This window comes from Hyaena hyaena, unplaced genomic scaffold (genome assembly GCF_003009895.1).
Source record: "Hyaena hyaena isolate Hyena2069 unplaced genomic scaffold, ASM300989v1 scaffold_23, whole genome shotgun sequence".
NCBI classification, from domain to species: Eukaryota; Metazoa; Chordata; class Mammalia; order Carnivora; family Hyaenidae; genus Hyaena; species Hyaena hyaena.
The window spans coordinates 1,324,324-1,337,863 of NW_024080655.1; the positions used below are offsets into that span (position 1 = coordinate 1,324,324).

Consider the following 13,540-nt stretch of genomic DNA (forward strand, 5'->3'; position numbering starts at 1 on the left):
TATTTGTCCTTCTCTGCCTGACTTATTTCACTCAGCATCATACCCTCAAGGCCCATCCATGTTGCTGCACATGGCCAGATTTCATTTTTTCTCATTGCCATGTAGTATTCCATTGTATAGATAAACCACATCTTCTTGATCCATTCGTCTGTTGATGGACACTTAGGCTCTTTCCATGTTTTAGCTATTGTGGAGAGTGCTGCTATGAACATTGGGGTACATGTGCTCCTATGCCTCAGCATTTCTGTATCCCTTGGGTAAATTCCTAGCAGTGCTACTGCTGGGTCATAGGGGAGTTCTATTGTTAATTTCCTTACTGATTCGCTTCTAACGAACAGAAATGAAAGTGACGGTGTGACTTCAGAGAATAGGTCATAAGAGGCACTGGGGCTTCCTGCTTGCTCTCTCTGAGATCACCTTTCTGGGGAAGCTACTGCCACAACCATGAGGAACATGTGAACTGCTGAGGTCTCCTGCCAACAGTGATATAAGGGAGCAAGCCTTCAGATGGCTGCAGCCCCAACCTAAATCTTGATTTCAATCTTACGAGGGACCTGGACTCAGAACCATCCAAGCAAGTTACTTCTGCATTCCTGATGCTTAGAAACAGTGTGAAATACTAAATATTTATTGTTTTAAACCTCTAAGGTTTGGGGTAATTTAATTACAAAGCAATAGATAACTAACACACACACACACACACATATTTTTTTATTCTCACAATGGGATGAGTGGTATTATGAGAAAACAAAGGCTCAGGTGGTTACTTAATTTACTCAAGGCCACACAGCTAGTGGTTGCAGACTCATGATACCACAACCATATTTGCTCCACTTATATTATACTATCTCTTTTCAGAGCCTGTTTCTTTTAGGCAGCTTCTTAGCTGTCTCTCTCAACTTTGATTAGCTTTCCGTCAATGCTCTCATTCAAATAGTGGGATAAGGAAAAAAAAAAAAAAAAGAAGGGCAAAGGATACAGCATAGAATTCTACTTCTGGAGATGTCCCTTTAGCATGATCTGAACCCATTAATTTTCACATTTTTGGTATGATTGTTCAACCAGTTATTTATTATCCATCCTTGATTCCTTCTGCTTATACATAAGGATATCATGGAGAGGCTGTCAAGCTCCTGCTGAAATTCAATTAAACTAAACAAATATAATAAGCATAGCTATGCTAAGTATAGTTTTATCCCGATTGACCAATCTTGTAATCCCTTCCCAAAGGGAGGAAGTTTGTACAGACTGTGTCATTCCCTTCTCCGTCAGTGTCATTGCCTTTACCATCATGTACCATCATTCCTGTCACTTCACAGTTATCACTGATTTTGAGCAATAAAAACCATTTTAGACACATTATTTGATTTAAACCTCAGGACTACCCTGGTTGTTCTCTTATTATTCCCATTTCACCAATTGGGAAATTTGGCTTATAGAAATTCAGTTACTTGCCCAATGTCATTTTACTAAGAGGTGAAAGAGTTGCGGTTGAAAGCAGGCCTTCCTTGCCCATGAAGCATGGGCTCTCTTTCTTTCCTTTTCCCTCTTCTCTTCTCCCCTTCCCTCCCCTCATTCTCTCCCCTAACTTCTTCTTCAATAAACTCTGATAGGCTTCCTTTTCTGAATATGTACAGATATTGATTCTTTTTAATAAATAGTCGAAGAATATCACCCAAGATAGATGTCAAGGTCACCAGCCTTCAGTCTGCTGAAATCACCTTGTGAATATTGAGTCCCTGACTCCAGACTTTGGAATTTCTCTCTACCCCTCCCCTCCCCATGATGGGCAAAATTTCCTCCTTTCATTTCTTTTCTTTTTTTTTTTTCTTTCTTGTTTATTTATTTTGAGAGAGAGAGAAAGCACGAGTGAGGGAGGGGCAGAGAGAGAGGAAGAGAGAATCCCAAGCAGTCTCCATCCTGTCAGCACAGAGCCCAATGAAGGGCTTGCTCCCATGAACAGTGAGATCATGACCTGAGTGGAAATTAAAAGTTGGACGCTCAACTGACTGAGCCCCCCAGGCACCCTCACAATTTCCACTTTCTAAAGACTGCCAGCAGTGGTTCACTCAGCTTATTCACTGGGCCTCGGTACCTTGGAATATAAATTAGATCCAGAAACTTGAGAGTTCCTTTAAAGCAGTTAAGTGATCTCTTATATCTCAGTTATGTTTGATTTTATTCCCTGGAACTACTATTCATTTTATCTTTTCCAGTACAAACACCCTCTTTTTTTTTTTTAAATATTTTTTTTTAATTTATTTCTAGGAGAGAGAGAGAGACAGCGTGAGCAGGGGATGGTCAGAGAGAGAGGAAGTCACAGACTGAAACAGGCTCCAGGCTCTGAGCTGGCAGTCAGCACAGAGCCAGACGCGGGGCTAGAACCCACGAACCGCGAGATCATGACCCAAGCGAAAGTCGGACGCTTAACCGACTAAGCCTCGCAGGCGCCCCCCCTCTTTTTTTTAAATGTTTTTATTTATTATTGAGACAGAAAGAAACAGATCATGAGTGGGGGAGGGGCAGAGAGAGAGAGAGACACACAGAATCTGAAACAGGCTCCAGGCTCTGAGCTGTCAACACAGAACCCAACGTGGGGCTCGAACCCACAAACTGTAAGATCATGACCTAAGCCAAAGTCAGAGCTTAACTGACTGAGCCATCCAGGCACCCCCCCTCCCCCAAATACCCTCTTTAACTGAGAAGAATAAATTAAAATAGGAGGTGAACGTTTTCTTCTTTTCTTTCATTCATTAGTAGAATACCATCCATCTAGGCTTCATTGTTCTTTCTGCTGTAATATCAATTTTAAATAAGGAAGACTTTTATATATTCACACCTATGCTTATTGCAGCATTATTTATAATAGCCAAGATGTGCCAACTTAAGTGTCTATCAATAAATGCATGGATAAAGAAGATGTGATACATATGTGTGTGTGTGTGTGTGCATACATGTGTACCATATATGTATGTGATGAATCATTATACAGCCATAAAAAGGATGGGATCTTGCCATTTGTGACAACATGGATGGACCTAGAGGGCATTATGCTAAGTGAAATAAGTCAGACTGAGAAAGACAAATACCATGTAATTTCTCTCATATGTAGAATCTAAAAAACAAAACAAATTAATAAACAAACAAAAGGCATAATTAGATCTATTAATACAGAAAACAAACTGATGGCTGCCTGAGGGGAGGGAGGTATGGATATGGGAAAAATTGGTGAAGTGAAGTAGGAAATACAGGCTTCTAGTTATAGAATGAAGATGTCACAGGAATAAAACATACATCATAAAATATAGTCAGTTATATTGTAATAGTTGTATGGTAACAGATGGTAACTACATTTGTGGTGAGCACAGCAAAGCATACAGAGATGTTGAATTACTCTGTTGTATACCTGAAACTAATGTAACATTGTGCATCCATATACTTAAATAAATAAAAAATTAAAATAAAAAAGTAAGAGGAAAACTTTTTACATTGTCTTCAGTATTTTGCCACAATTCTCAGTTTTCCTAGTCTCCTATTTTCCCTTTAATGCAATTCAGTAAATATTCATTTTATATATACCTTGAACTAGGCACTTGGCTAGATGCTAGGAACATAGGGTAAGCAAGACATAAATGCTTTCACAGAGCTTACAGTCCAATAAGAAAGGCAGAATTTTAAAAAATGTTTTACTTATTTTTGAGAGAGAGACAGAGACAGAGAGAGCACAAGTAGGGGAAGGATGGAGAGAGAGGGGGACAAAGGATCCAAAGCAGGGTCTTTGCTGACAGCAAAGAGCCTAATACAGGACTCAAACTCGCGAACCATGAGATCATGATGTAAGCCAAAGTTGGACGCTTAACCGACTTATCCACCCAGGTGTCCCAAGAAAGGCAGAATTTAAGCAAATAATTATATGTATGAGAAATGTTAGGGAAAGAGCTTATAAGAAGCACATTAAACCTAACTTAAAAGTACAAGTCTTCTTAGAAAAAGAAACACTTAAAAAATATTACCAATCTTATATAAACTCTTTCAGAAAAGACAGGAGGAAATACTTCTAATTACATTTTATGAGTTTAATCATAATGTTTTTATGATTAATGATTTAATGTCAGAATAATCCTGACACTCAGACCAGACAAAGATATTACAAGAAAAGAAAACCGTAGCCTAAAATACCTCATTGGATAGATGCAAAAGTTATTGATAAAATGTTAAAGGAATCCAATGATTCATGAAAATGATAATAAGTCATAACTAAGGTAGATTTATCCACATGAACAGCAGAAAGGGGGAAAATCATGTGTCACTCAATAGATTCAGAAAAATAAAAAACTGAATACAAATTCACAATAAAAATTCTCACCAAACTAAGAATAAAAGTAGTCTTCCTCAACCTAAAAAAGTGCATCCATGCAAAAACTCATATTTAATTCTAAAGACTGAAAACTTTCTGGCCAAATCAATGTTATTTGCGCTTACCGCTTCTATTTAATATTGTAATGAGGTCCCACTCTGTTCAATAAAGAAAGAAAAAAGAAAGACCCCTAACAAGATTGGAAAGGAAGAAGTAAAACTGCTTCTATTTGCATATGACATGATATTGCATGCAGAAAATTCTAAGGAATCTACAAAGAAACTATGAATTTACCAAACTAATAAATGAATTTACCAAAGTCACAGGATATAATGTACAAAAAGCAATCATATTTCTATATTCTCTCTTTTATTTATTTATTTATTTTTTTAAAATATGTTTTATTTATTTCTAGGAGAGAGAGAGACAGCGTGAGCAGGGGAGGGTCAGAGAGAGAGGGAGTCACAGACTGAAACAGGCTCCAGGCTCTGAGCTGGCAGCCAGCACAGAGCCCGACGCGGGGCTCGAACCCACGAACCGCGAGATCATGACCCAAGCGAAAGTCGGACGCTTAACCAACTAAGCCACCCAGGCGCCCCTATTCTCTCTTTTTTTAAAAGTAGGCTTCATGTTCAGCACAGAGCCCAGTGTTTGAACTCATGACCTTGAGCTCAAGACCTTAGCTGAGATCAAGAGTCAGATGCTTAACTGACTGAGGCACCCAGGTGTTCCTATAATTCTATATCCTTACAATGAAAAATTGGTAAAGAAAATAATTTATAAAAATAATACTATTGGGGCGCCGGGGTAGCTCAGTCGATTAAACGTCCGACTCTTGATTTCAGCTCAGGTGATGATCTCACAGTTTGTGAGTTAGAGCCCTGCATCAGGCTCTGAACTGACAGTGCAGAATCAACTTGAGATTCTCTCTCCCTTTCTCTCTACTCCTCCCACACTGGTGCTCTCTTGCTTTATCAAAATAAATAAATAAAATTTAAAAACTACTGTTTATAATGGGAGAACAAAACATAAAATATTTAGGAATAACTTTAATAAAATGTGTAAGATCTGTATATTAAATGCTATAATGCATTGCTGAAAGAAATGTAAGAAGACCTAAGGAAAAATGTACTATGTCCATGGATTGGAAGATTCAGTACTGTGAAGTTGACAATTCACCCCAAATTGATCTACGTAGTCTTCAAACCTCAATCAAATTCTTGTTGCCAGGTTTGTTTGTTGTTTGTTTGTTTTTTGTAGGAATTGACAAGTTTATTCCAAAAGTTATATGGAAATGCAAGGGACCTCTAATGACCAAAATAATCTAGAAAAAGGCAAAGTTGAGGTGTGTATGCTACCTTATTGTAAAACTAAACTAATCACAACTAAAGTTTAACAAACAGATCAGTAGAACAGAATAGAAAATCTAGAAACGCACCCACACATAGTCAATCATGTTTTTTTTTTTTTAACAAAGGAACCAAAACAATTAAGTGGGAAAAGTACAGTCTTTTCAACAAATGGTGTTGGAATAAACAACTAGCTATCCAGATGGTACAAAAAAGGATCTTGACCTCAACCTCAAACCACCCACAAAAATTGATTCAAGATGGATTATAGACCAAACATAAAAGCTAGGTTTCTAGTGCTTTTAGACAAAAATGAAGGGTAATACTGTCACAAACTTAGGGTAGCAAAGGCTTTTAAAAACTGGACCCAGAAGGCACTACCCATAAAAGAAAAAAATGCATAAAACGGACTTTAAAAACTTCTGCTCAATGAGAGCACCATTAAGGAAATAAACAAGCCAAAGAATGGTAGAAATATTTGCAATATGAATATCTGACTTGCAACCAGAATATACTGGTTATAAGGAACTCCTACTATACAATAATTAAAACAATCCACCCAAAACTGAGCAAAAGATTTTAAGAGGCCCTTTACAAAGAAAATGGCCAATAAGCAACAAAAAAAGTGTTCAAAATCAGTAAGCATCAGGGAATGCAAATTAAAACCACAATGAGATACCACTTCATATTTACAGAAAGGCTAAAATTAAAAGTCTGTGCTTGTTTTGGCAACATATATATTAAAATTGGTACAATACAGAGATTAGCATGGCCCATGAGCAAGTATGACAGGCAAATTTGTGAAGTGTTCCATATTCCTTTAAAAACTAACCCTATAAGCACATGGACCCCAATGTTCATAGCAGCACTCTCCACAATAGCTAAGACATGGAAAGAGCCTAAGTGTCCATCAACAGATGAATGGATCAAGAAGATGTGGTTTATCTATACCATGGAATACTACATGGCAATGAGAAACAATGAAATCTGGCCATGTGTAGCAACATGGATGGACCTTGAGGGTGTTATGCTGAGCGAAATAAGTCAGGCAGAGAAGGACAAATACCATATGTTTGCACGTATAGGAGGATTAGGAGGAACTTGACGGAGGAACAAGGGGGAGAAGAAGGGCGGAAATGGTGGGGGAAAGGGAGAGAGGCAAACCATGAGAGACTCTTGAATGCTGACAAAAACTGAGGACTGATGGATGTGGGGGGGAGGGGGGGATGGGCATGAAGGAGGGCACTTTGGGGATGAGCACTGAGTGTTATGTAGAAACTAATTTGACAATAAACTATTTGTAAAAAAAATAAATAAATAAAATAAAATAACGTAAAATAAAAAAAAAAAAACTAACCCTATAGTGATAATCATTTCACAATATATATATATATCAAATCATCACACTGTACACCTTAAACTTATACAATGTTATATGTCTGTTATATCTCAATAAATTATATCTCAATAAATAAGCTAAGGGAGAAAAGAAGACTGACCACACCAAATGTTAGCAAGGATGTGTAACAACTGGGATTTTTCAGACATTGCTGTTAGAAATGTAAAACAGTATAACTACTTGGAAAAAGTCTGCCAGCAATTCCACCCTTAGATATTTACCCAAGAGAAATAAAAACATATGCCCATGAAGTTAAGCATCCTTTCATAAAAAACTCAAAACAAATTTGGTATACAAGAAATGTACTTCAACAAAATAAAGGCCATTTATGACCCACAGCTAACATAATGGTGAAAGACTGAAAGCTCTCCCTCTAAGATCATGAACAGGACCACTCCTTTCCAACACAGTACTGGAAGTCCTAGCCAGAGAAACTAGGGAAGAAAAAAGAAATGGAAGCCATTTAAATTGGAAAGGAAGAAGCAAGGGGTGCCTGGTGGCTCAGTCAGTTAGGTGTCCGACTTCAGCTCAGGTCATGATCTTGTGGTTCGTGGGTTTGAGCCCCATGTCAGGCTCTGTGCTGACAGCCCAGAGCCTGGAGCCTGCTTCAGATTCTGTGTCTCCCTCTCTCTCTGCCCCTCCCCCACTTATGCTCTGTGTCTCTCTGGAAGATAAATAAACTTAAAAAATTTTTTTTTAAAAATAAGTAAAATTGTCTCTAGATGATATCACTTTACATGGAAAAATCTTAAAAAAAAAAAATCCATCCAGGGGCAGTTGGGTGGCTTAGTCAGTTGAGCATCTGACTCTTGGTTTTGGCTCAGGTCATGATCCCAGGGTCACGGGATTGAGCCCTTCATCAGGCTCTGCACTGAGCATGGAGACTGATTGGGATTCTCTCTCTCTATCTGTCTGCCCCTCTCTCCAGCTTGTGTGTGCTCTCGCTCTCTCTCTTTCTCAAAACCAAAAACCAAAACACCAAAAAAAAAACCCCAAAACCCATCCAAAAACAGATAGAACCAATAAATCAATCTAGTTAAGTTGCAAGACACAAAATCAACATACTAAAATCTGTTGCATTTTTGTAAGTTATCTTAAGTTATCTGAAAAAGAAATAAAGAAGACAATTCCACTTACAATAGTATCAAAAAGAATAAAATACTTAGGAGTAAATTTAATCAAAGAGGTGAAAAATCTGTGAAAACAAATGGAAGAAGACACAAACAAATGGAAAGATATCCATATTCATGAACTGGAAGTTAATGTTGTTAAACTGTTCCTATTCCTCAAAGCTATCTGTAGATTCAATTCCCCATCAAAATTCCAATGGCATTTTTCACAGCAGTGGAAAAAAACTTCTAAAATTCATATGAAACCACAAAAGAACCTGAATAGCTACATCAATCCTAAGAAAGAACAGAGCAGGAGGCATCGTACTTTGTGATTTCAAACTATATTACAAAGCTAATATAATCAAAACAGGTTGGTACTGGCATAAAAACAGATACACAGACCAATGGAACAGAATCAACAGCGTATACAGTGAACTAACGCATATACAGTGAACTAACTTTAACAAGGGAGCCAAGAATACTCAAAGGGAAAAGGACAGTCTCTTCAATAAATGATGCTGATGTCAGGAAAACAAGATATTCAAATGCAAAAGAATGAAATCGGATCCGTATCTTACACCACTCACAAAAATTAACTTGAAATGGATGACCTGAAAACTATAAAACTCTAGAAGAAAACACAGAGGAAAAGCTCCTTGACATTGGTCTTGGCAATGATTTTTTGGATGTAATACCAAAGTGCAAGCAACAAAAGCAAAAAGTAAATAAGTGGGACTGTATCAAATTCAAAAGCCTCTGCACAGCAAAATTAACAGTCAGCAAAATGAAAAGACAACCTAAAGAATGAGAGAAAATATTTGCAAACCATATATCTGATAAGTCATCAATAGCCAAATACATAGGAACTCATACAACTCAATGGCAAAAAATCCAAATAATCCTATTAAAAAATGGGCAGAGAACCTGAATAGACATTTCCCAAAGAAGACATATTAATGGCCAACATATATATAAAACAGTTGTGTTGAGGGGAATGTAAATTGGTACAGCCATTCTGGGAAACAGTATGAAGTTCCTCAAAAAGTTAAAAATAGAACTATAATATCATTCAACAATCTCACTTCTGGGTATATATCCATAGGAAATGAAATCACTATCCCAAAGACATATCTGCACTCTCATGTTCATTACAACATTATTCACTATATTCAAGATATGGAACAACCTAAGTGTTGACATACAAATGCATAAAGCAAATGTAGTCTATGTATATCGTGGAATACAATTCAGCCATAAAAGGGAAGGAAATCTTGCCTTCGGCAATAACATGGATGGATCCTGAAGGCATTATGCTAAGTAAAATAAGTCTGACAGAGAAAAACAAATGCTATATGATCTCAAATTATATATGGAATATAGGGTGCTTGGGTGGCTCAGTCAGATGAGCACCCAACTCTCAATTTTGGCTCAGGTGGCGATCTGAGGTCATGGGTTGGGTCCCGCATCAGGCTCCATGTTGAGCGTGGACCCTGCTTGGGATATTCTCTCTCAATCTCTCTCTCTCTCTCTCTGTCCCCGCCCCCACCCCCACTCACACACTCTCTCTAAAATTAAAAAAAAAAAATATATATATATGGAATCTAAAAAAGCCAAACTAATTGAAATAGAGAGTGGAATGGTGGTTACCAGGAATTGTGGGGTGAGAGAAATGGAGAGATGTTGATCAAAGGGTTATACTTCTAGTTATAAGATCAACAAGTCTGGGAATGTAATATATAGCATAATGATTATACTTAAGAATACTGTATTATATACTTGAAGTTGCTAAGAAAGCAAATTTTAAATGTTTTTACCACACAAAACAACAACAACAACAACAAAACACAAAAAAACAGGTGCTTATGTGAGGTGATGGAGGTGTTGACTAACCTTATTGTGGTGATCGTTTTGCAGTATATATATATGTATCAAATCATCGCTTTGTACACCTTAAACTTACACGTTACATGTCAATTATATCACCATAAAGATGGGGAAAAAGATGGGGAAAGATATGTGCACAAAAAGACTTGTAGACAAATGTTCATAGAGGATTTACTGATAGTAGCCAAAAACTACATAATTCACCTGTTTATTAACAGGTGAACAAAAAACAAACAGTGTTATATTCATATAATGGAATACTACTCAGCAGTAAAAAGGAACAAACGTGTTGGTACATACCACAATGTAGATGAACATTTTTCCAAAGAAGTTATACAAATGACCGATATGCATGTGAAAAGATGCTCAACATCATTAGTCATGAGTGAAATATAAATCAAAAGCATAATGAGATACTACTTCATACCCATTAGGATGCTTATGATAAAAAAGACAGATAATATCAAGTGTTGGCAAGAAGGTGGGGAAGCCATAATCTATACCTTGTGGGAATGTAAAATGATGCAGCTACTTTGGAAAACAGTCAAGTGGTTCCTCAAAAAATTACACATAGAATTACCATATGACCAAGCATTCCACTTCTAGGCATGTATCCAAGAGAAATGAAAACAAATATTCACGCAAAAACTTGAGTGCAGATATTCATAGCAGTATTATTCATAATAGCCAAAAAGAAGAAACAACTCAGATATCTGTCCAAAGAGGAGTAGATAAACAAATGTGATACATCCATATACAATGGAATATTATTTGGCCATAAAAAGGAATGAAGTATGCATATACACTATAGAATGGATAGACCTTGAAACCATTATTTTAAGTGAAAGAAACCAGACAAAGAAGCCCACTTATTATATGACTCTGTCTATATGAAATGCTCAGAATAGGCAAATCCAAAGAGACAGAAAGTAAATTAGTGGTTGCTTGCGGTAGGAGTGGGTAGGTGAGGGTCAAGTAGTAAGTAAGTAGTAATTAGAGTTGGTGCTAATTAGGTATGGGGTTTTGTGGGGGAACGGGCGGAATTGGTGGTGAAAATATTCTAAAATTGATTGTGGTAATGATTGTACAACTGTATATGGATATACTAAAAAGCCACTGAATTGTACAAATTTTTTTTTAGATTTTTAAAAAATGTTTATTTATTTTTGACAGAAAACATGTGTGAGCAGGGAAGGGGCAGAGAGAGGGGGAGACAGAGGATCCAAAGCAGGCTCTGCACCAACAGCACCCCGATGCAGGGCTCGAACTCACAAACTATGAGATCATGACCTGAGCTGAAGTCAGAAGCTCAACCAACTGAGCCACCCAGGAGCCCTTGAATTGTACACTTTAAACGGGTAAATTGTATGGCATTCAGTTTTATCTCAATTTATTATTTAAAATTTTTTTTAATTAAAAAACAAATCTTTTAATGTTTATTTTTGAGAGAGAGAGAGAAAAAACATGTGAGCGGGGGAAGGGAAGAGTGACAGGGAGACAGAATCCGAAGCAGGCTCCAGGCTCTGAGCTGTCAGCACAGAGCCAACGCAGAGCTCTACCCCACGAACCATGAGATCATGACCTGAGCCAAAGTCAGACGCTTAACCAACTGAGCCACCCAGCAGCCCCTCTTCAGTAGTATTTTAAAGCCTTCTTCATATAATCTTGCATATTCTTGTTAGGTTTATTCCTTGGTACTTTATCTTCCCTTGCTATTATAAAAAGGGACTTTTCTTCTTATTTGAATATATAAAGGCTATTATTTTTTAAATAAATTATTGGTTTTAGTACATTTTGTCTTACTGCCTTGCTGAAGTTTTATAATGTTTATAACAGATTTCAGTTTATCTTGGGCTTTCCAGGTAAGTAATTGTATTACTTACAAATAATGTAATTTTCCTTCTCTTTAAAAATTTTTATGTCTCATTTCTTTTTCCTGGTTAATAGTATTGGCTGGAATCTTCAGAAGAAGGTAAATAATGGTAGCAAATAGTAAAGAGTGAAACTGTTAACAAAATTTTTAAGTTTATTTATTTTGAGAGAGAGAGAGAGAGAGCACGCTAGCAGAGTAGTGACAGGGAGAGAGGGGAGAGAGAATCCCAAGCAGGCACCACACCGGCAGCGCAGAGCCCGATGCAGAGCTTGAACTCCCCAGCCACGAGATCGTGACCTGAGCTGAAATCAAAGGTTGGACGCTCAACCGACTGAGTCATCCAGAGTGAAACTGTTTTCATAATTATATCTAGAACTCCTATCTCATGTTGCTTCCTTCTGAGATAAAGACAACATGAAGGCAAATCAAAGATTTAAGCTTTTATTTATTTTTTTTCCACTTATATAATATTCTTTCTTTATTTTTTTTTTTTTTACAAATAGTTTGCTGTCAAGTTGGTTTCCATATAACACCCAGTGCTCATCCCCACAAGTGCCCCTCTCCATGCCCATCCCCCCCTCCCCTCCCACATCCATCAGTCCTCAGTTTTTGTCAGCATTCAAGAGTCTCTCATGGTTTGCCTCTCCCCCTTTCCCCAAAGATTGAAGCTTTTAAAGAAGAAAAAATAAATAAAAAGAAATTTAAAAAGAACTTTAGATATATATAAAGATATATATGGGGTATGTGAGAAATACACATGAGAAGAAGCTTCTATGTTAAGAAAAAGGTTATACAAATGTATATTTGGCATAATCTATACTGTGTAAAAACATCCATGTATTAAAAAAAATATTAGACCCAAGAGAGAGGTCTCAGGAGAAACCAAACCTGTTGACCTCTTGATTTAGACTTTCAGCCTGGAGACTGTGAGAAAATAAATTTGTTGTTTAAGCCAAAACCCCCACCAAAAACAAGACCCAAAACCCCAAAACAAGCAAAAAACCAAAAACCAAAACCAAAACCCTACTAGGAATAACAGCAAGTATATAAATGGTGAGTGCTTTTAGTAGTGGGTTTGGAGGTGATTATTTTTCTGCTTCATTTATTTTTTTATTTATTTCTAGGAGAGAGAGAGAGAGAGACAGCGTGAGCAGGGGAGGGTCAGAGAGAGAGGGAGACACAGACTCTGAAATAGGCTCCAGGCTCTGAGCTGGCAGTCAGCACAGAGCCCGATGCGGGGCTCGAACCCACGAACCGCGAGATCATGACCTAAGCGAAAGTCGGACGCTTAACCGACTAAGCCACCCAGGCGCCCCTATTTTTCTGCTTCATTACACCTTTCTGGACTACTACATTTCTACAATAAGCAAGTATTCCTTTAATGATCAGAAAAACACAAACAAGAAAAAAATTAAAAGAATCAAGTATACTATTTTTTGGCTGAATATGACTTTGAGCTTATGTCTTGACATTTGAAATCCCTATCACCATACTCTCCTAACTCAGTCCAGTTTTGTGATGTACATCACAAATGCTTAATCTATACCTTCCATCTGGCTAGGTAGA

At 37.3% G+C, this 13,540-nt stretch overlaps 1 protein-coding gene and 1 pseudogene across 2 annotated transcripts in view; one reads left to right on the forward strand and one right to left on the reverse strand.

Annotated features, from left to right (window-relative positions):
* CUNH11orf49 (chromosome unknown C11orf49 homolog) overlaps positions 1-13,540 on the reverse strand; it is a 200,200-nt gene that overhangs the window by 72,291 nt on the left and 114,369 nt on the right. The gene's annotated exons all lie outside the window — the stretch shown is intronic.
* LOC120228507 lies at positions 6,427-6,526 on the forward strand (annotated as a pseudogene).